Genomic DNA, 21060 nt, shown 5'->3' on the forward strand with positions numbered 1-21060 from the left:
GTTAGAGTTTCACTCAGCCCTTGGCTTCCCAGGGAGAATCAGAGCTGAGTTAATAAGTGAAGCATTTACAGGCCGCCTCAAACTCTTGAAAGATAAGGAGAGCCCTCAACCTTGTGATAGATAAGCTTTGTTCAAGGGCAGAAGTCTCCAGGGAAGATGTCGTGGAAAATCCATGTGTTCTATGGTCAGGGCTACCTTAGCCTCCCAGATCCTCCTAGAAGGGAGTAGAGATAGAGGGCCATGTGTCTGCTGGCCTGGTCTGCCCACTGGACATCTTGGGGTCGTGGGTGACATACTGGGGACACTTGCTGCACAACCCGGTCCTGAGCCCTTCTCCTGGACTCTGACGGCCCAGGTCTGGCTCTGCCCACAGCCCTGGTTTAGGCCGTGGCTCTTGCATACTTTGGCCTCCTGTGAACATTTAAAAGATGGTGGTGTCTGCCCTCGTGCATCTAAATAATAAAAATGTTTCCAAACCACAAGTTTTGAAATCCCACAAAGCTCTGATTTTCTCACGATGACTGGCTGCTGCTGCTGCTTCCGACTTTCTTTCTGCCCTCCTTCACCTCCTCCTCTTTTTCTTCTTCAAGTGTTGAATTCTTTTTCAAAAGGTTTGTTTTATTTCATATCCCTGCTTGCTGATGCCCTGAGCGTGCGTGGGCTTGCTGTGTTGTTTGATAGCCCAGTGTGGGCCGTACCCTTGCTGTTAGCAAACAGTCTGCAGCTGGGAGATGTGCCCCTTGGTCACCAGGACCAAACCCAGTTACCAGTTCTGTTGATGCCAACAAGTCATTCAATTACAGCGATGGGTACAACTGGTCTGCTTGGAATGAACTTGAGCCTGGAGCCCAAAGACCCAGGTGCCAGTCCAGGCTCTGCCTGCAACTGACCAGCCCTCCCTGGACTCAGTTTCCTCAACTATAAAATTACTAGAAGGCCACCGTGGTCGTTTCCAGCTTCTGCAGGCCACACCCTTGCTGTCGTGGGATTCAGGCCAGGCCTGGACAGCCTGAGACACCTCTGTCCTTGCTGCCTCTGGCTTAGTCCCCATCCCAGAGAAGGCTGTGGGTCAAGACAGCGCCAGGAAGCTGGGCAGCCGTCCACTCCCAAACCCAACCAGGGATTGGGATCAAGCGGGGGGCGGGGTACACTCAATGCCCACACCTGATGTGCTAACCACTGGGTGAATTATTTTCACTTCTGTGAACAAGGCCTCTGCTATCGCTTCACCAAGAAGCTGGCCACATCTGAAAACCACCGGTGTTGCGAGTTGTCTTATGGAAAGTGGAAACAGGCAGGATGTGGTTTGAACTGACAAAACACCAAGGCAGCCCATTCCTCAGGAGGGGCTTTAAACAATGGCAAGGAGAATGGGGGAGGAGATCATGTCTTCTGACTTGGAGCCAACTGGCCATTAAGGCTGGGCCGGCAAACCAGCCACGTAGGACCAAGATGGTAAAACAACAACAACAACAACAAAGCACATGCGCAACAGCTGAGAAACAAAAACAAATCAACAATAATATTCCTCCTTTCAGTAGTAAAACTCTGCATCTATACAGCAACTCCCACACTGAAGACGCTTTCACACGCACTGGGTGCTCACTCGTGATGACCTGCAGAGACAGGCGGAGCTGTGTTAATATTCCTGTTTTGGGGATAAGAATCCTGAAACAGGATGATGGCTGTGAAGACAGGAAGTGTCAATGTGGTCCCAAAAGCCAGGACTCCTGAAGCCTGACCCCAATTCAGCATCTAGTTCTCCTGGCCCTGTGTAAACACAGCCCCATTCGAGAAAGGCAGCACTTCCTGTGACACCACAGCACACATCCCGGCCTTGGGTTGGGGGTGCATCCCCCCAAATGGATGCTGTGTGAAGGCAGAGGACTTGAGGGCTTTATTACATACTCCCTGTGCCTCACACCTCGCTGCCCACTGAGACACTCCACAAAGTCTGATAAATGAACAATTAATTATAAATAATGAAAACACTGAGAGGCCACTCATCTCCAAAGATTTAGGTACAGAATTCGCCTAGCTGTGACAGGATCTTATGCGGAAAAGGTTTCTGTCTTGCCTCCTAAGCCAGTTGGATGAAAAGTCTTTTCCTTGGCTTTCCTCGAAAGGAGAAGCATTAATGTGAAAAGACAGGAGCGAAATGAGTTCCTGGAAATCGACAGTGGTCTATTTCTCTGAACCTTAGAATTTGCTGCGCTTGACTCCTTTGCGTCCTGGGACTACTCCCATGAGATAACAACTTCCCTGTGTTCCATCTGCAAGGACCTTCCTTGGTGTGTTGGTTGACATTTGATGCTCTGCTGAGAGGTATTGTTTTGAAGAAGGTAACGATCCCAGCACTCTTGCTGACTGGCTGGCTTAGCCACATTTGGGGTGGTCGTTCTTCTGAATGACTGTGGAGTAAGGGACACGGTGTCTCAGAGTCTCAGTTTCCTCATGTCTAAAATCGGGGCGATGATAAAAGCGTCCATAGCGTGGGTTAGGGTTAGGTCGTAAGGATGGAGTGACGTCATGGTGGGGCCGCTGGGAACAGTGCCTGGCATAGAGGGAGCGCCCAATAAATAGCAGCTATTGTTACTCTTGCAGGGTTCTTTAAGCAGCATAATAGTCTTTAAATCATAAAATCTCAGCCTGCGTTTTTTTTCCTCATAGACATTATCCAGAGCAGCAGACCTTGTTTAATGTTTCCCTGGCTTCCTTCCCTCTGTTTTCAGTCTCTGGGGAGGAGTGGAAAGGAAGGACAATCTCATGCTGCAAACGCCACCTCTGCAAACTCCTTGGATTAATTCACAGCACTCAACTGAAATGACTTTTTATTTTTAGCACACATGAGTATTTAATATATGATAAAGGTTACACCGCGCATCAGTTGGGAAAGGAAGGACCACTCAATAAATGGAGCTGGAACAACTGGCTAATTATTTAGGAAAATGTGAGTCTATTTTTACCTTTAACCACACACCGAAAACTTTATAGATGGATCAGAAATGAATGCCACCTCAAATCCAAAATCAAATATGTGTACTTCAGAAGGAGGAACGTCCTTCTAAACATACAAGTGATAGAAAGACATAGAGATTTGACCACGTAAAGTACAAGCCTATGAAAATCACAAAAATAATGAAATCAAAGAGTAAATGTCATACCAGATGAAAATATTCATAACATAGGCAAGAGCCCATTATTTCATTGAGTTATTTGTCTTTTGATTAACTTGTAAGAGCTCTTTGTATATTCAGGAAATTAGCACTTTGGGTCTCACATGTGTCATCTGCCAACTATCCACTTGTTTGTGGTATTCTCTGTCTCTCGGAAACTTGTAAGCCCTAAGCAGTTTAAATTTGTAAATCTAATAGAAATGAATTATAAGCTGACTTCATTGTATATATATCTATGTAGTCACCTTTGATGTCACCTGAGATCTGAGCTCTGCCAAGAATAACATAAACTGCACTGTAGAACTGTTTGTTGTTGTTACAGTCTTAGCTGAGTGGATTACACAGAATTTTGGATCTATGTTCTCCTGCTGCCTTTAAAAAAAAAAAAAAGAGAGATCTGATAACTATTTTTGTTGGAATTTGGACAGAAAGCTGCCACTCTTAAAGCCTTATAGCTCTGTCTATTTTCAACCCGGGCCTTCATTTCTTTGCCTGAAAAATGAACCAAATCATCAACTTTCATGAATGTTTTCAGAGGCAGAGCCCGAAAGGTTATTGCATCTGTGAGTGACCGCCTCCCTGTGGACTGGAAGGCATTGAAGGTTTTGTGATGTCATTCTCCCTATCTTTCGATGTCTTCTCCATCCGTGTAGGCTAGATATCAATATCCCCCGTCCCTTGATTGGTTTCAATTCTGTTCTTTCACAGCTGAGCATGGGGAATTTCCAAACGAGAACTAGAGCAGGTAGGCATGGCAGCCAATGTTCCTGATGTCATTAGTTGTCTCTAAATCTCCGTGAAGTTTTTATTAGCTTCTGGTAACCAAGAAAAAAAAAAAAACAGCAAATCATTTGTTAAAGTCATGAAGCTGAACTAAATGGATAAGGTCCTCTAATTGACCTCGAGGAAGCTCAGGGACACTGTAGATCAGTGGTTAAATGACTTGTATGTCTAGATTTAGAGAAGATGTCTGGCTCCCGAGCAAATTTGTCTGCCCATGAATTTTTTGATTAGGCTGAAGGCTTCTGCCAACATATCCAGATATTCAATTCAGTACGTCCTTCATTTGAGCTAATATCGTGACTGAAAGCACAGCAATCTGAGAGACACAGTATTTAAATTTAAAATTGTGCTCACAGCTTGTTTCTAAGAGAACAATTTATTAGTGCAGGTGGGAGATAGAAATCCTCAAGGTTGTAGCTATGATGCTATTGGAAGCGTATTAATTGGAACCATGGGCTGAAGGCAGGAGCTCTCTGACTTCACACTGCCTGCCAAGGATGCCTTATTTTAAGTACGTCAGTATTCCTTGCAGGAAAATACTGTTACATATTTATTTTTGATAGCCTAGTTCAGGCTCCACAAGACATCATTGAAATGCCCAAAGTAAATTCTTAGTGTAACTCACTGGTGTTAAAGATAAACCACGAGCTTCTCGCCGCATCCCCCTGACATCCAAATAAGGGTTCAGGTGCCTGTCAAAGGGGACAACTGGTCACAGAAGCTGAGTGGAACCTGGGCTTATTTACCAACTTTCCAACTCTTCACTCATTACAAGTAGAGATACATGGGCAACACACTCCCTTTTAAATTGAGGTATTTTTCTCTCTTTCTAAAAAGAATTCCTATAGCCGGGCATGGTGGCTCATGCCTGTAATCCTAACACTTTGGGATGCCAAGGCAGGTGGATCGCCTGAGGTCAGGGGTTCGAGACCAGAGTGGTCAACATGGTGAAACTCCGTTTCTACTAAAAATACAAAAATTAGCTGGGCGTGGTGGCACATGCCTGCAATCCCAACTACTTGGGAGGCTGAGGCAGGAGAATTGCTTGAACCCAGGAGGCGGAGGCTGCAGTGAGCCGATACTGGCACCACTGCACTCCAGCCTGGTCAACAGAGCAAGAAAGCGAGACTCCATCACAAAAACAAAAACAAAAAACAAAACAAAACAAAAAACTTCTATTATTTTCTATCAAGAAAAATAATCTTGTATAAGAAGTATAAAAATCTGGATTAGAAATGCTATAAAACAAACAACAAAAACAAAAACAAGCAAAAGACAACCAAAAGAACTAAAAATTTTTGATTTTCTAGATCTTTCTTTTCCCAAGCAGGTAACTTATCTTCTTCTGGGTAGGCAGTTTCCTGCTATCAAACATAAGTCAAGAGCTCTCTCAATCAGCAAGTGTCAGAATGAAAATAAATAGGTATAACCTCTTTCATTAGAGACTTTTTTGGGAGTCTTTTCATGGGCAACTTTTGATTTGGTTTGTCGCTTTACCAAGAGCTAAGATCTAGATAAGCAAGTATTCTTAGTGTTTCTCTGTCTGGGCGTTTTTTCTAGTTCAGGAATGGCACTCTTCGGGGATCCGGCTTTGTGTACTAGCTCTGGTCTGACGTTCTATCTTGCGTGGTGCTGGGCTTAACTTTTGCCACCAGGGGCGTAGCCTCTTAAAACCCAAGGTCAAGCCCACCATGGATGACAAATGCCTGTGGAACAAACAACAACTTTGGTCTTCTGTCATTTGGGGGGTTTAATGGCTTCCTTTTCTTTCGCCATACAAGCTATTATATAAGAGGGATTTCATTATATAAAAGAGGTTTCTCCAGATACTTTGGCTGCTGTATGCCCACATATGATTTCCTACTAATGGCTTCTGTCTCTTTTTGTTGTTCCTACTGTAGTCTCTCTCTCTCTCTCTCTCTCTTTCCCTCAGCCTTTCCAATCCAATGCTCCTATAACCAATTCCTGTATTAAATCCTCTCTGTTTGAAATACTTGATTTCTCTTTTCCTGACTGGACATGATCCCTCTGTGTCTCTGGCACAGACACCATCCCTGAGTCTGACTTAGCTCCTGAGCCCTGACCTTCCATCTTCCTACTCAGCTAAGAGAGAGCTAATGAAAAGAAAGAAAAGCTGTCATAGGAAATCTTATGCGGGCAATATAGCAGCTGAGAAACTGGGGGTGCAAAAGGGGTTGTGGGAAAGAAGATACAAAGCTTAAATGAACCTAAGTAAATTGTACACATCAATCAATGCAATTGCATAAATTAGTGTACAGAAAAGAAAAGGAGTTTGGGAGTCAGCATTGGATTCAAATTTTCTCTGCCACTTGCAGGTAGGGTTATCTTAAGCAAGATATTTTCATGATGTTTAACGAGTTGAACTGTGTCTCTCAAAAGACACGTTGAAGACCTAATCCCCAGTATCTCGGAATGTGGCCTTATTTGGAAACAGGGTCATTGAGATATTAATTAAGTAGATAAAGTCTTACTAGGGTAGGGTGGATCCTTAATTCAACATGACTGGTGTTCTTATGAGGAGACACAGACACCTCATAAGAGAGACGAATGCCACGCTGGCAGAGGCAGAGATGGAATTGACGCAGCTGCAAACCAAAAAGTGTCGAAGGTCAGCAACAACCACCAGGAGCCAGGAAGAGGCAAGGAAATGTTCCATCTAGAGTCAGTGAGAGCATGGCCCTGCTGGCACCTTGATTTCTGGCTTCCAACCTCCAGAACTATGACAGATACATTTCTGTTGTTTTAAGCCATCCGGTTTGTGGTGCTTCGCTGTGTCAGCCCTAGCAAACTAGTGCATTATCTGAGTCTCAGTTTCCTCATCTACAAAGGTGGGAGAGCGATACTTTACAGCAATGTTCTCCAACCTTTTTGGCACCAGGGACTAGTTTCGTGGAGAAAATCTTTCCACGGACAGGGGCTGGTGGGGATGGTTTCAGGATGACTCAAGTGCATTGCATTTACTGCGCACTTTATATTATGATTACATTGTAATATATAATGGAATAATTATACAATTCATGACAATGTAGAACCAATGGGAGTCCCGAGCTTGTTTTCCAGCAACTAGACAGACCCATCCGGGGGTGATAGAGACAGCGACAGGTCATCAAGCATTGGATTCTCCTAAGGAGCCGCAACCTAGATCCCTCCCATGTGCAGTTCACAATAGGGTTCGCAGTTCTATGAGAATCTAATGCCTCCGCTGATCTGACAGGAGGCGGAGCTCAGGCGGTCATGTGAGCGATGGAGAGCAGCTGTAAATGCAGAGGAAGTTTTGTTTGCCCCCCTGCTGCTCACCTCCTGCCGCATGGTCCGGTTCCTAACAGGCCTAGGTACTGTCTGTGGCCTCTTAGGAACTGGGCCACACAGGGTTTCACAGGTTGTGAAAGGGTTTGCTGCATTGTTTCGAAGATTTAAATAAGGACATGTGTGCCGAGCATGTCCTCATGTGTCCTCAATACACGGTCACTGTTGGCGATGTTCTGCAATTTTGAGGGGGCTGGCTCTCCACAGGACGCCACTCCTGTCAACAGTGCTTGCCTCCCTACACATACACACACGCATGCAAACACACACTACACACCACACCACACACACCATACCCACTCACACAATACATACCATGTGCAGAAATACACACACTACATACCACACCACACACACACACACCACACCCACTCTACACACCACACACACCCACTCACACTACACACCACACACACACCACACACACACCACACCCACTCACACAATACATACCATGTGCAGAAATACACACACTACACACCACACCACACTCACACCACACCCACTCTACACACCACACACACACACCACACCACATACAGCACACCCACTCACGCAATACATACCATGCGCAGAAATACACACACTACATACCACACCACACTCACACACACTACACACACCACACACACCACACCCACTCACATACTACATACCACACTCACAAATACACTACACACCACACCAGATTCACACACCACACTCACAAATGCACAAACTACACATCACACCACGCTCTAACACACACCACGCACCACACCACACACACAACATCCACTCACACACTACATACCACACACACTAATACACACACTACACACACCACACACACACCACACTCATCCTACACACCACACCACACTCATACACTACACACCACACACACACCACACTCACACAGACGACACCACACTCACATCATACCACACTCACACACACTACAAACCATGCCACACACACCATACCACACACCACACACAAACACACAAATACAAACACAACATGTACCATACACACAAATACACAAACACACCATACCACATGCACACACACCCCACACAAACCACACTATGCACCACACCACATAGACCACACCAGACATGCACAAATACACCACACCACACACAAACCACACAAAGACACAAAGACACACCACATACACACCACATATATCACACACATAACATACAACACACAACACATCATGCGTATCACACTACCATACACACACACACACACACACATACCAGTAGCCTCTGCTCTGTGTGTAGCCCTGTATGTGTGGCAGCAAACTCTGATGTGCTTTTGTCCATTTCAGGACTACCAGGATGTTCATTTCAGCCAAGCTCGGCCTGTGTAGAGGTCTGGCCAGAGAGGAAGGGGTCCGAATCCAGCCATGGCCCTGGACGGCGACCTCTGGAGAGCACCCACTCCTAGCTGGGCCCTGCCCAACTGAAACTACTCCCTGTGGCGTTCACCCCTGTGGCCTTAACTCAGAAGCACAAGGAGTTGCCAGTTATTAAAAAGTTGAAAGCAAAGTGCGTTTGTTTCACATTTGCCAAGGTATTTGCCAATGATAGATTAAAATGGCCATGCCTTCTGGTCCTTTAATGTGCTCTACTTAAAAACAAACAAACAAACAAAAAATCAATTGCTGGTGACAACCCAACCTCAGATGGAGGGAGACAGAGCAGGCTTGGTTTGGTTTGGTTTGGTTGAGTTTGAATCCACGTAGGAAGCCCAGGGAGAGGGTCGCCTGTAGCCCCAGTTCCTCCCCAGGCACAGGCAGCCTGCGTATCATTCTCACTAGCACTTAGGAACACTTGAAAATAATTTTCGAAGGAAGTAGGTAACTCTCCAAAATGTCCAGAGTGCAAATGAGAAACAGTCTTGCGGCCTCGCACACATGTGCCGGGAGAGCCCACGGCTAAAGAGAGAACATGCATGTGCCCGTCTTTGACATTGCCTGGTTTCTGGCTACCAGCTGCTCAGAGCTTAAATTGGAGCTGTCACAGACCAAAGATGCTGCCTGCAAATATAATACGTGCTTGGGACTCCTCAGCAGCGCCAGCTTCTCCTCCCCTCCCTGTGGCTGAACAAATCTGTGCTCCTGAAGAAAAGCAGAAATCTGGAATTGACCCGCTCCCTGTCTGAGTCATCCTACCTTTAAGCCATAGTTGGACAGAGCTTCAGAGCCTCAGAGCCATTAATAGTGCACCTTTCCCACAAACACACGCCTGCCTGAAGAGCAGCCAGCCTGGGAACTCTAAACAGCAATTAGGCAAAATCCGAAATTACAGAGTTCTCACTCCACAAAGAAATGCAAATGATAATTTTGCCTCCTCCAAAGGCCCACAGCCTGATTTTGCCCTCCATCTGCAAAATCCTTCCTTCCATCCTCCGAAGAACTTCCCAACAAGGCCTTCCTGGACAAGCCAGAAAGGGGGCTCACAGGTCCTCAGCTCAGTCTGTGTAATCTGCCTGCTGAAATCCTGGAGAGAGGGATGGAAGGGAGAGAGAGAAAGAAGAAGAGAGGGAGAGGGAGAGGGAAGGAGGGGGAAAGAGGTAGAGGTTAGAAGAGAGGGATCAAGGAAGGGAGGGAAGGAGAAAGAGAATTTCTTTTACATTGTTTTTACCCACCCCAAATATTAGTTGGACACTAACTATGTCCTAAGCACTGTTGTAGATAAAGCAAAGTATAAGACGTATAACCCCTTGGCTGAGTGCAATGGCTCACACCTGTAATCCCAACACTTTGGGAGGCCAAGGTAGGAGGATCCCTTGAGGCCAAGATTTTGAGACCAGCCTGGGTAACATAGTGAGAACCCTCCCCCACCTCTACAAAATATATGTATTAGCCAGGTGTGATAGTGCTCGCCTGTAGTCCCAGCTACCTGGGAGGCTGAGGCAGGAGGACTGCTTAAGCCCAGGAGTTCAAGGCTGCAGTGAACTGTGATCATGCCATTGCACTCCAGCCTGGGTGACAGTGAGACCCTGTCTCTAAAATAAATAGATAAGATGTAACCTTTAGGCTCAAGTCATTTCCAATCTAGTCAGGAGAAAAAAAAAGCCAAACACAGCAATTTACTAAAGCACTTAATTTGATGCCACAGGTAGCTATGGCTGTGCAAATGCTGGGAAGAGAGAGACAGCTGAGAGCTGGAGGAGGAGATGCTTCGTGGAGGAGCTGGAAGCTGAGGCAGATCCCGATAGAGAAGTCAAATCTGAACCAGAGGGGTCGAGTGAGAAGAACCGGTCCAGGAGAGGGAAGACAAGCTAAGTCCCGGGGTGAACCCCTGTGGGAGAAGCCTCCACACTTCTCTGATAAACCCTGCGGCTCCCTTAACACCACCACGATTCCCTTTGCGCCTCCTTCTGCCTGGGTGCCCGGGGCTCCTAGAGTTCCTGGAGGGCAGGGGCCATCTTTCCCACTTTGCACGCCCAGCCCAGAGTACAGTGCCTGGGACACACGGCCACGAACATAAATTGTGGATTGAACAGATGAGTGAACAAGAATGACATGAACTGCAAAGTAGGTGCCTGGCTGGAAATCTACCAGCCCATGCTTGGGCGGGGTGGGGGGCGCTTTAATTCACTATCATCTCCCGTGTTCTAAAGAATCATCCAATGGGCTCTCAGTATAGGTTGGTAATGAAGCGGAGTCCGAGAGATGTCAGCTTGGAGGCCATCCCCGCTCTGTACCTCTGGTGATGCTGTGAGATTCTCTGCCTCCGTTGAGGTTGTTGAGCTCTCACCTCTCCCAGCCCTGTTGCAGTTGTCCCGAAAGATTTTGCTCCAGAACCAGTGAGCTCTCCGCCTGGCCAGATACGGGGTTTCTTCCCCTCCTCTGACTCCTCTGATCCCTTCAGTATCATAACTGCAGCCACTGAGCCCTGCAGGTGACCCCGTAGGGCTGGCTGCCCCTCGTTGCCCCGGGTGAAAGTCTTGGCTGAGCCTCCCCTTCTCCCTGGGTCTCCACCCTGGGACAGCCCACCGAGGGCCTGCTCAGTTCCAGGTCCCGACCTTGACCACGTTTCTAATTTTCCGGATCACAAGGATTTCCTGGCTCTGGCCTGGGCTGGACCGGATGCTTTGGCTGTCTCAGCACCAGGTCTGACACAAGAGGTTCCTTGGGAGGCGGATCTGAGCTGGGACTGAAGCAGCAGGAACCCTGGGTAACAGGAGGCTGGAGGGTGAGGTGCAGAGGTAGGGAGAAAAGGCCATGGGGTATCAGGAGCTGATCGGAATTTGTGGTATGCAGGGCCTGCTGGGGACAGTGGGGAAGGGGTCAACCTTGAGAGGGCCTTCAGCAAGGCATGGCATTAAGAATTTACCCTGTGGGTAGAAGAGGGCCATTAATGAGTTTTAAGCAGAGGGGACAAATGGCTAGATTTGTGTTTTAAAAAGATAACCCCTAGCTTTGATATTTTTAGCTATAAAGGGTTGCCTAGGTTAATGAATCACTTTTTACAGGTCCTATCTCATATGTACTCATCCATCAATACCCATCTCTCATTCATTATCCAGACACCCAGGGCACTCAGATTTACGAGGATGTGGGAGATAGTCAAGTGTACAATGGGGTGGGGGAGGCAGAATTCTAAACAGGGAGCCCGTGAGCTTCCTTGGACCTGAGCTATTCTCTCTCTCCATTCCCAGGGTAAAACCCCTTTTGCCACAAGTCGTTTGGATTTTTAAAATCTCTATTTCATAACACACCAGAACTAAGTTGCTGTTTACTCGTTCCAACAGGACATGGTGTGTATAAATCATTCCATTAAGTTATTACTGGGTAAATCAAGAGCATCTGTGTGGGTGAGCAAGGCTGAGATCCCGACTCAGTGATTTGCAGCAGCGCCTAATAATAACTCCACTTGCGCATCTTCACAGAGCCAAGAGGCTGTCCACCAACTGTTTCCTCACTTTAGCCCTGTGACCACCAAGGCATAGGCTCTAGGGACAGACTGCCTGGACTGGACTCCAGCCTGGCTGTTTACATGTTGTGCAACCTTGGGTAAAATATTTAACCTCTCTGTGCCTCAGAAACCTCATTTATAAGATAGGCATTATAACAGAATCTACATCATAGGGGTGTTATAAGGACTGAAGGAATCAATACATGCAAAGTGCTTAGAACAATGCCTGGCTCACAGGGAGCACACAGTAGATGTTATCTATTCTTCTTCTTATCCCCCTAGCTACCAAAACAGGACTAGAATTGGACTTAAATTTGTCACTTTCCCATAGACTCACCATTGAATCTTGGCCCTTCCACATCCAAGGAACAGGCCCTTGCTTGTGTTCCATCATCGGTGAAGGTCCCATTTGTACGTCTTTCCAGCTTGATTCTAGAATGCCTATAGGCCTGTTCAATTCTTTAGACTTTGCTCATCCCTATCTAGTTAGTAATTAACATATTTGAAGGGATTTAGGATTGGGTGCCTGACAGTGAATGACCCTAAGTAATTGTGTGATGTGAATTACACCAGGGGCATTTGTATTCACAGTTTCCAGAATATTCTAGGCACTCAATAATACTTGGTGGATGAATACGTAATGTTAAGGGCAACAACAGAAAGTACCATCTGGGCTGGGGCATGGTGGCTCATGCCTGTAATCTCAGTACTTTGGGAGGACAAGGCAGGAGGATTGCGTGAGCCCAAGAATTCAAGACCAGCCTGGGCAACATAGTGAGGCTCATCTCTATTTAAAAAAAAAAAAAGAAAGAAAGAAAGTACAATCTGGGCTACTGTAGGGTTATTATTCCATCATGTACATCACACATTAAGAGTCAGCCTTGTATAATGTGTAGTTATAAAATGATCTCATTTAATTTACTAAGTGCCAATCTTAAATCATACTGTAAAGCCGAACACAGTCCTAAAATCACACCAATTAATTCTGGTCAACTGATGAGACACTCTGCTACTTGTTAAACTTCAAAATGTAGTGTTTACTGATTCAGATTAACCATTATTAAAAAAAAAAACTAAATCTACAGACTTACAAAATTGGCAAATTAGAGGTTATATGATCTACAACAGCATTTTTCAACTTTAAAGAAAAAGATCCTTATGAAGTATCTGTAAATTTCAAGCTCCCTATAGATGTTAAAAATACTACTCAATATACTAAAATGCATGTTCCATGAATACACCTATTTTACAAACATTAATAAATCAAGCTATAAGATATTGCCATTTAAGTCCAAGAACAAATGTAGGTGTTAATACTGAGTATGTAGAACAAGTAAAAGACAAAAATAAATAAATGTATTAGAGACAAAATGTTGGGATTTTAAAAAGAAGGTAGAATAAAGAAGCATGTCAAAGGAGAACTCAAGCCCAAAGTAATCAAGGCTTGTGGTTTATCCTAAAGGCAACAAAAACAGTTTATTATTTTCATCCCTAGCTTAGAAGGACTAGACCCTGTGGGGGTAGACAGCACAATCGTAGCAGGTAGCAAAGAGAAAGAAGCTTCTTAACTCTGGCTGTCAGGGAACAGGTCCAGTGGCCACTCTGGAAGGACCTCAGCCACACTGGGTGAAGCCGATGCCACAGGATTTGGACTTAAAACCCAGCTGCCACTGCTCATGACCACACCAGCTGATTGTCCTGACCTCCATTTTTGGGGTTTTCTTCTGGATCTTCACTGGCAAATGACTCAACCTATGATTCAATCTTTGTCTTTCATTCTTCACCCTGACGTTTGGGCCACTCCAAGACCCAGGATCTCATGTCCCTGAAGTCTCCTGGTCAACATGGACCTTTATTAGTCTTCAACTCTCTGGCTCAGTTCTTGATTCTTTCCCCTTATTTTCTGCTTTGATAGAGCTAATAGATTGGAAGAACACAGACATATACACTATGCCTATAGCATATCACGATTACAGCAGAGCACTTGATAAAGCCTGTCATTTAAATCCCAACGGAACAGACTGGAAACTTGCATGCTGCATGGTAACATAATTAGATCACTGTTTTCCGAGTGTGTTTTATGGGACCCCATAGGAAGATATCCTCACATACAGACACACACATACAAAGCAGTCTGCATTCTTAACAAGTCCCTGGGAGCAACAATAATAAAGACCCTGAGAGCTTTTATATTTATTTATTTATTTATTTATTTTACTTTTATTTTTTTTGAGACAGAGTCTTACTCTTTTGCCAGGCTGGAGTGCAGTGGCACAATCTCAGCTCACTGCAACCTCCACCTCCCAGGTTCAGGTGATTCTCCTGCCTCAGCCTCCTGCGTAGCTAGGGCTACAGGTGTGTGCCACCACACACAGCTAATTTTTGTATTTTTAGTAGAGATGGGGTTTCACCATGCTGGCCATGATGGTCTCAATCTCTTTTTTTTTTTTTTTTTTTTGGTCTCAATCTCTTGACCTCATGATCTTCCCGCCTTGGCCTCCCAAAGTGCTGAGATTACGGGCATGAGCCACTGCATCCGGCCAAGAGCTTTTTTAAAAGTAAGTCTTATCAATATTTAGAGGAGCAGTTCCTCTATCAGACACATTCTGAGACAGCCTGAATTTGGGACGATTCATAGATGGTTTAATAACTGTACTCAGAGACTACTGCTCAGTGTCCATTTGTAGAGACATTGCTAGTTCTGTCTAGAGCAAAAGGCTTTGCACTTGCCCTAATCAGCTCAATTTTTTTTTCCCATCAATGACTTTGAGTTAGGCATAGAATCTATGTCTTTTAATTGGTGATAGGAAGACAGTTAGTATAATGAAAGGCAGGGTCAAAATCAAAATAATCTGAATAAAGACTACTCATTGTGCCTTTTTTATTTGACTTTTATACCATCCTGCATTTGTGTTTTAAAAATTAATTGCACAAAAATATAACAGGAGAGAGTTGATTTGGCGATGGTTCATGAATAGCCTGCAAGCACAGCCCAAGCCAATGAAGTGATGCTAATGCAATTCAAAGCCACAGGCCTAGAAGCTTATTGTCCAGACCACGTCTGGAGTATATATCAAACCCTGGCTACTGCATTTTAAAACAGCCATTATGTGCAGAAGGGGTTGGACAGAGTGAAAGCCACCATCATAGGAAAACTGTCTGAAGGCATTAAATACACTTGAGTTAGAATAAGAGAAAACTCTAGGGAGACTGTGTGTTGATTTATCTTCAATATGCAAATGACAATCATGTGGATACTGAGTAAGACTTGATCTATGTGCTCAAAGTCTAGATGGCAGGCCAAAGGGTATCAGTCAAGTTTCCCTTCAATATAATGACTTTTTCTTATGTCATATGGTCCAATAATGGGGATAGGTTGTCCTCATAAGTAGTATGCTCCCCATCATGGAAGATGTTCAAACAGATGCTGAATGCCCAAGTGTTGGGGCTGTTGAAGAAGGGATGACATCAAGGATTCTCCCTGGTTGTTTAAATATTTAGCTGCTGTGTAGCCACCTCATTTGGGAGGATGGTCATAGATTACCTAGCCTGTCCTCTCAACCTCCTGCAGAATCTTCTCCCATGCCTAACTCTCTATGACATTTCTGCTTTTAGTCCTCAGTACCATCTGAAAGTGAGGGAGCATCAGGAGCTGCAGCTGTGGAGGCCTCTGAGCTGCTCCAGTGCCTGGGATTGTGTCCAACTCATGCTTTAACATTGCAAAACACCTTGATAGCTTTCCAACAAATTCCTTTCTATGTTCAAGCTGACCTGACTCGGTTCTTACGACTGACAAACTAAAGAACTGTAACTGCAACCCTAATCTCCTGCCTTTTAAATATCATCTCACCAGAAGATAGTTCAAGTTCATTTAAGCAGGGATTTGGGTCATCATTTTATAATATTCTTATTTCCCGTCCTTATACCCTGAGTGCCGAAGTCCACGTACATTAAAGCAATCGGAGAGATTCCAATTAGCCTCATAGTCACTCATGCTCAAGTGTAGAGTATCTGGAAGAACCAAGAAAAGGCTGCTGGAACAGAGTTATTTACATTTTAATTAAAAAAAAAACACGCATCCGGCCATGCACATTTGACTCATGAGGGAACACTTATGCAAGTACCAGTGTTCCTCTGAAATGTCTCACTAGTGGTGTGAGTTTTATACTGATAGTTTCTGGCCTGGAACCAAGAAAATGGCACAGTCTCTAAAAGTTCATTTGTTACACAGCTGGCCTGACAGTTAATTAATGGGCTTTATTAGGCTGGAGGTCGGGAGGCCTTGCTAAGCCAAGTTTAGGACCCAGTTAGGTATCAAGGGTTTGGAGCCCCAGATGAAGCTGAAACATCATGCTATTAACTCCCCAAACTCTTGGCAATGCACAGCTTTCCTTTTAGAAGGTAATGGCTTCATGTCTCCTGTGAACAAGTCCTGTCAAAGATCAAAGCAATCTCTCATAATCTCATTTTGGTGAGTTAAAGGGAAATGAACCAGAAACATGAAAATTAAATGTCCCTTAAAACTCCTTTTGGGATGTAAATACTAAGAAGAATGCCACCCACCCCCGCACGCCCGGCCAAACCCTATATGGGATTTTATCAGACCCCAACCACATAGGGAAAACAGAGCAAGGCTTCTGACAAATTGAGACGCATCTGGATTTGCCTCTACCTAATCGGTCTGTATCACGATCCTGAAAAGGGTCTTGTCATGGAAAGGGCACCCGTGCTGTCCTGGCAGGTGGGGGTGGGGGCAAGGACTGTGCTGCTTCCATCCACAGGGCATCATCTCTTCAAAGGGACCAATTGTAACCATCGAAAATGTAGGCTACTACTTTAGCCTTAAAACACTCACTACATAAATGATGTCTCACAGGGCTCCAGGCTTATAAGTAAAAATGATTTTGTTTATGTGTCAATTTCTCACTAAAAACACAGCTCTCTCAAAGGAGTTTCTATAGCACATACGCCATCAAAGATAAATGCTCATTCAATCAGTCTCTTAAATGTGCAATGACTATCTCTGCATGTAAGAACGTAAAGGGTTTCATTTGTTTTTACTGAGGTGAAATTCACAACATAAAATTGTCGGGCGCAGTGGCTCACACCTGTAATTCCAGCACTTCGGGAGGCTGAGGCATGTGGATCACTTGAGGTCAGGAGTTTGAGACCAGCCTGACCAACATGGTGAAATGCCACCTCTATTAAAAATACAAAATTAGCTGGGCATGGTGGCGCATGCCTGTAATCCTAGCTACTTGGGAGGCTGAGGCAGGAGAATCACTTGAACCAGGGAGGTGGAGGTTGTAGTGAGCTGAAATTGTGCCATTGAACTCCAGCCTGGACAATAGGAACAAAACTCTGTCTCAAAAAACAACAACAACAACAGCAACAAACATAAAACTAACCATTCTAAAGTGGACAATTCCGTGGCATTTTATATGTTCACAATATTGTGCAACCACCACCTCTGCCTATTTGCAAATCATTTCCATCACCTTAAAAAATAACCCCATACGTATCAAGCAGTTGTTCCTCAATCTTTCCTCTCCCCAGCCCCTGGCAACTACTAACCTGCTTTCTGTCTCCATGGATTCACCTCTTCTGGACATGTTATATAAATGGAATCCCAGCCGGGCATGGTGGCTCATGCCTGTAACCCCAGCACTTTGGGAGGCTGAGGTGGGAGGATGACCTGAGGTCAGGAGTTTGAGACCAGCCTGGCCAACATGGAGTGGAGTGGCCCCGTCTCCACTAAAAATACAAAAATTAGCCAGGCATGGTGGCACACCCCTGTAATCAGAGCTACTCAGGAGGCTGAGGAAGGAGAATCGCTTGAACCCGGGAGGTGGAGGTTGCACTGAGCCAAGATCGTGCCATTGCACACCAACCTGGGTGACAGAGCAAGACTCCATCTCAAAATAAATAAATAAACAAATAAATTGAATCCTATAGTATGTGACCTTTGTGCATGGCTTCTTTCACTTAGCATTATGTTTTTGAGGTTTATCCACATTGTAACATGAATCAGTACTTCATTCCTTTTTATAGCTTAATAATATTCTGTTTTATGTCTATGCCACAATTCCTTTATCCATTCATCTATTGATGGACATCTGGGCTGTTTCTGCCTTTTGGCTATTGTGACTAGTGCAGCTATAAACATGTGGGTACATGGATTTGTTCAGTCACCAGTTTTCAATTCTTTTTTTTTTTTTTTTTTTAAGAAATGGGATCTTGCTATGTTGCCCAGGCTGGAGTGCAGGGGCTATTCACAGGAGCAGTCATCATTGCACACTCAGCCTCAAACTCCTGGCTTAAGTGATCCTCCTGCCCCAGCCTCCTGCACAACTGGGACTGCAAGCACAGGCTACACGCTCCTGGCTGTTTTCAATTCCTTTGGATATATACCTAGGAGTGGAATTGCTAGAGGGCCATTTGATAATAGAAAGAGCTATAGCTATACTCTGCATGCCTGTTTTTCCCCAACACCATAACACACACATAGGAAGTTAAATAACAATCCCCACAGCTGTGGACCCATCACCAGTTTCATTGAGTAGATATTGAAACTGCTACCTGGCATTTCAATGTCCTCAGGCCATGGAGGGGATAAGCAAGAAGGGAGGCCCCAGTGATTTCTGGAGAGATTGGCACTATCAAGGGAGCTGGGAGAGCTACACCGTGGGAGCCGGAGCAGTACTCATGGATGCCCAGGGTACCCCTTAGGATGTCTGTACTGCCTGCTTCATAGTCAAGGTTAACAAAGCACTACACATCAACCCCACATGGGCAGCATCGCCAAGGACTCAAACTCCTCAGGACTGAAAACGTAGGTCTCTTTCTCAAGCAAAGAATTTCAACCAACTGAGATGCTGGAAAAAGACAAGGAAAGTTTGGAATAGAATGGACAGTTGGCCAATCAGCCTTATTACTGTTACCGGTGCAGTAGAGCAGACTGATATCTTCAGCAATATTTCTCTGCATGCTGCTTACGTGTAAGAATTTCCTCCCTTTTACTAGTTTAAATAGAAGTTACAATTTTTTTCAAATGAAAAATCTGACTTCTGAGTGGATCACGTACAGAAACCTTCCTCTTTTCTTCAAACATGGATAAATATATTCATTTATTCACTGATGAACAAATAGTTATTATTTGATAAATATGGTTCACTGTGCTGAGGGAATGGCAGGGAACAAAACAGGCAAAGTCCTTGCCCTCATAGACACTGCCTTCTAGAAGAGGGAGGGAGACAGAACACAGAAAGTTGATCATATGTCAGGTAATGATAAGAGCTAAGCAGAACAATGAAAGAGATTGAGGAGACAGAGCTTTAAGAGAGGGTGGTCAGGCAGGGATGTGCACTCATTTGTCTGAGAAACAGCATGGAACCTGTAAGACTGAGTAGAGTGTGTAATGGGGAGGGTGGTAGGAAATGAGATCAGAGAAGTAGTGATGGCCTGTCTCATGCAGGGCCTGTGGCTGTAGTAAGAATTCCACAAAACTAGTAAAACCTGGATGCCAAAACCAAACAAGGGGAAGATAAGAAAGGAAAAGCACAAGCCAATCTCAATCACAGACATTATCAAATTCTTAACATAATATTAGCAAACGAAATCCAGAGATCTATTTTTAAAAAATCATTTTGGATTTATCCCAAGAATTCAAGGATGGTTCCAGATGAAAAGATAATCAAATTATATTTACCACTTTAAAAGATTAAGGAAGAAAATCATATGATTGTTTCAATAGTTACAGATAAAGCATTTGATAAATTCAACACTAACTCATGATTTAAAAAAAAAACATAGTAAACTAAGATTAGAAGTGAATAAACCTCCTTAACCTGAGAAAGTATGTACAAAAAACATCCTTACAGAAGAATTGTTGGAAGCATGCCCTATAAAATCAAGAACGTGACAAAGATGTTCACTCTCAGTACTTCCCTTCAACATTTTCCTGGAGGCTAGTAAGACAAGAGAAGACATAAAGATTGATGCACTGGGCCGGGTGCGGTGGCTCACGCCTGTAATCCCAGCACTTTGGGAGGCCAAGGCAGGCAGATCACAAGGTCAGGAGATCGAGACCATCCTGGCTAACACAGTGAAACCCTGTCTCTACTAAAAAATACAAAAAAAAATTAGCCGGGCGAGGTGGCGGGCACCTGTAGTCCCAGCTACGCGGGAGGCTGAGGCAGGAGAATGGCGTGAACCCTGGGGGACGGAGCCCGCAGTGAGCTGAGATCGCACCACTGCACTCCAGCCTGGGTGAAAGAGCGAGACTCCTTCTCAAAAAAAAAAAAAAAAAAAAAGATTGATGCACTGTGTCTGTATCAGCTTGGCATCATCACCACTTCCTCCTACAGTCTTCTCTGAATTGTGTAAGGTAGAAGCCTGAAACGGCCTTTCTCAGAATCCCGTTCTCTGTATTACTCTGCGTTAAAGTTTGCAGTCCCATGAAATCTGATTGGTAGAGGAAGAGTTGAGGCTATCAGTCTCCAAATAAGGATGTAACCAGGTGTTGGGGCAGACCTGATATGCCCAGTGAATACTTGAGAACCACCTGCTTCATTGCTGCATGCTTAGACAGCTGATGGACGCTTATCAGAGATTCTTAGGATTGCAGCTGTTTCCTGTTAAGAACCACCAATTTGGTGCATTGCAGTAATCTAATTGTACATCCAGTTTGGCATACAATAAGGACAAAAAGAATAGAACAAAATTTTTAAATATTGGTTTTGTTCTTGTGAAACTATTATATGTATTTTGTAGAATGAAACAAATATGTAATTATGCTAATGTCATTAGAAACCAGATTTTCAATGTGAGAGAAAAAGAGATCCAAATACAAACCAAAG

Source organism: Hylobates moloch, unplaced genomic scaffold (assembly GCF_009828535.3).
Source record: "Hylobates moloch isolate HMO894 unplaced genomic scaffold, HMol_V3 SCAFFOLD_5, whole genome shotgun sequence".
Lineage (NCBI taxonomy): Eukaryota > Metazoa > Chordata > Mammalia > Primates > Hylobatidae > Hylobates > Hylobates moloch.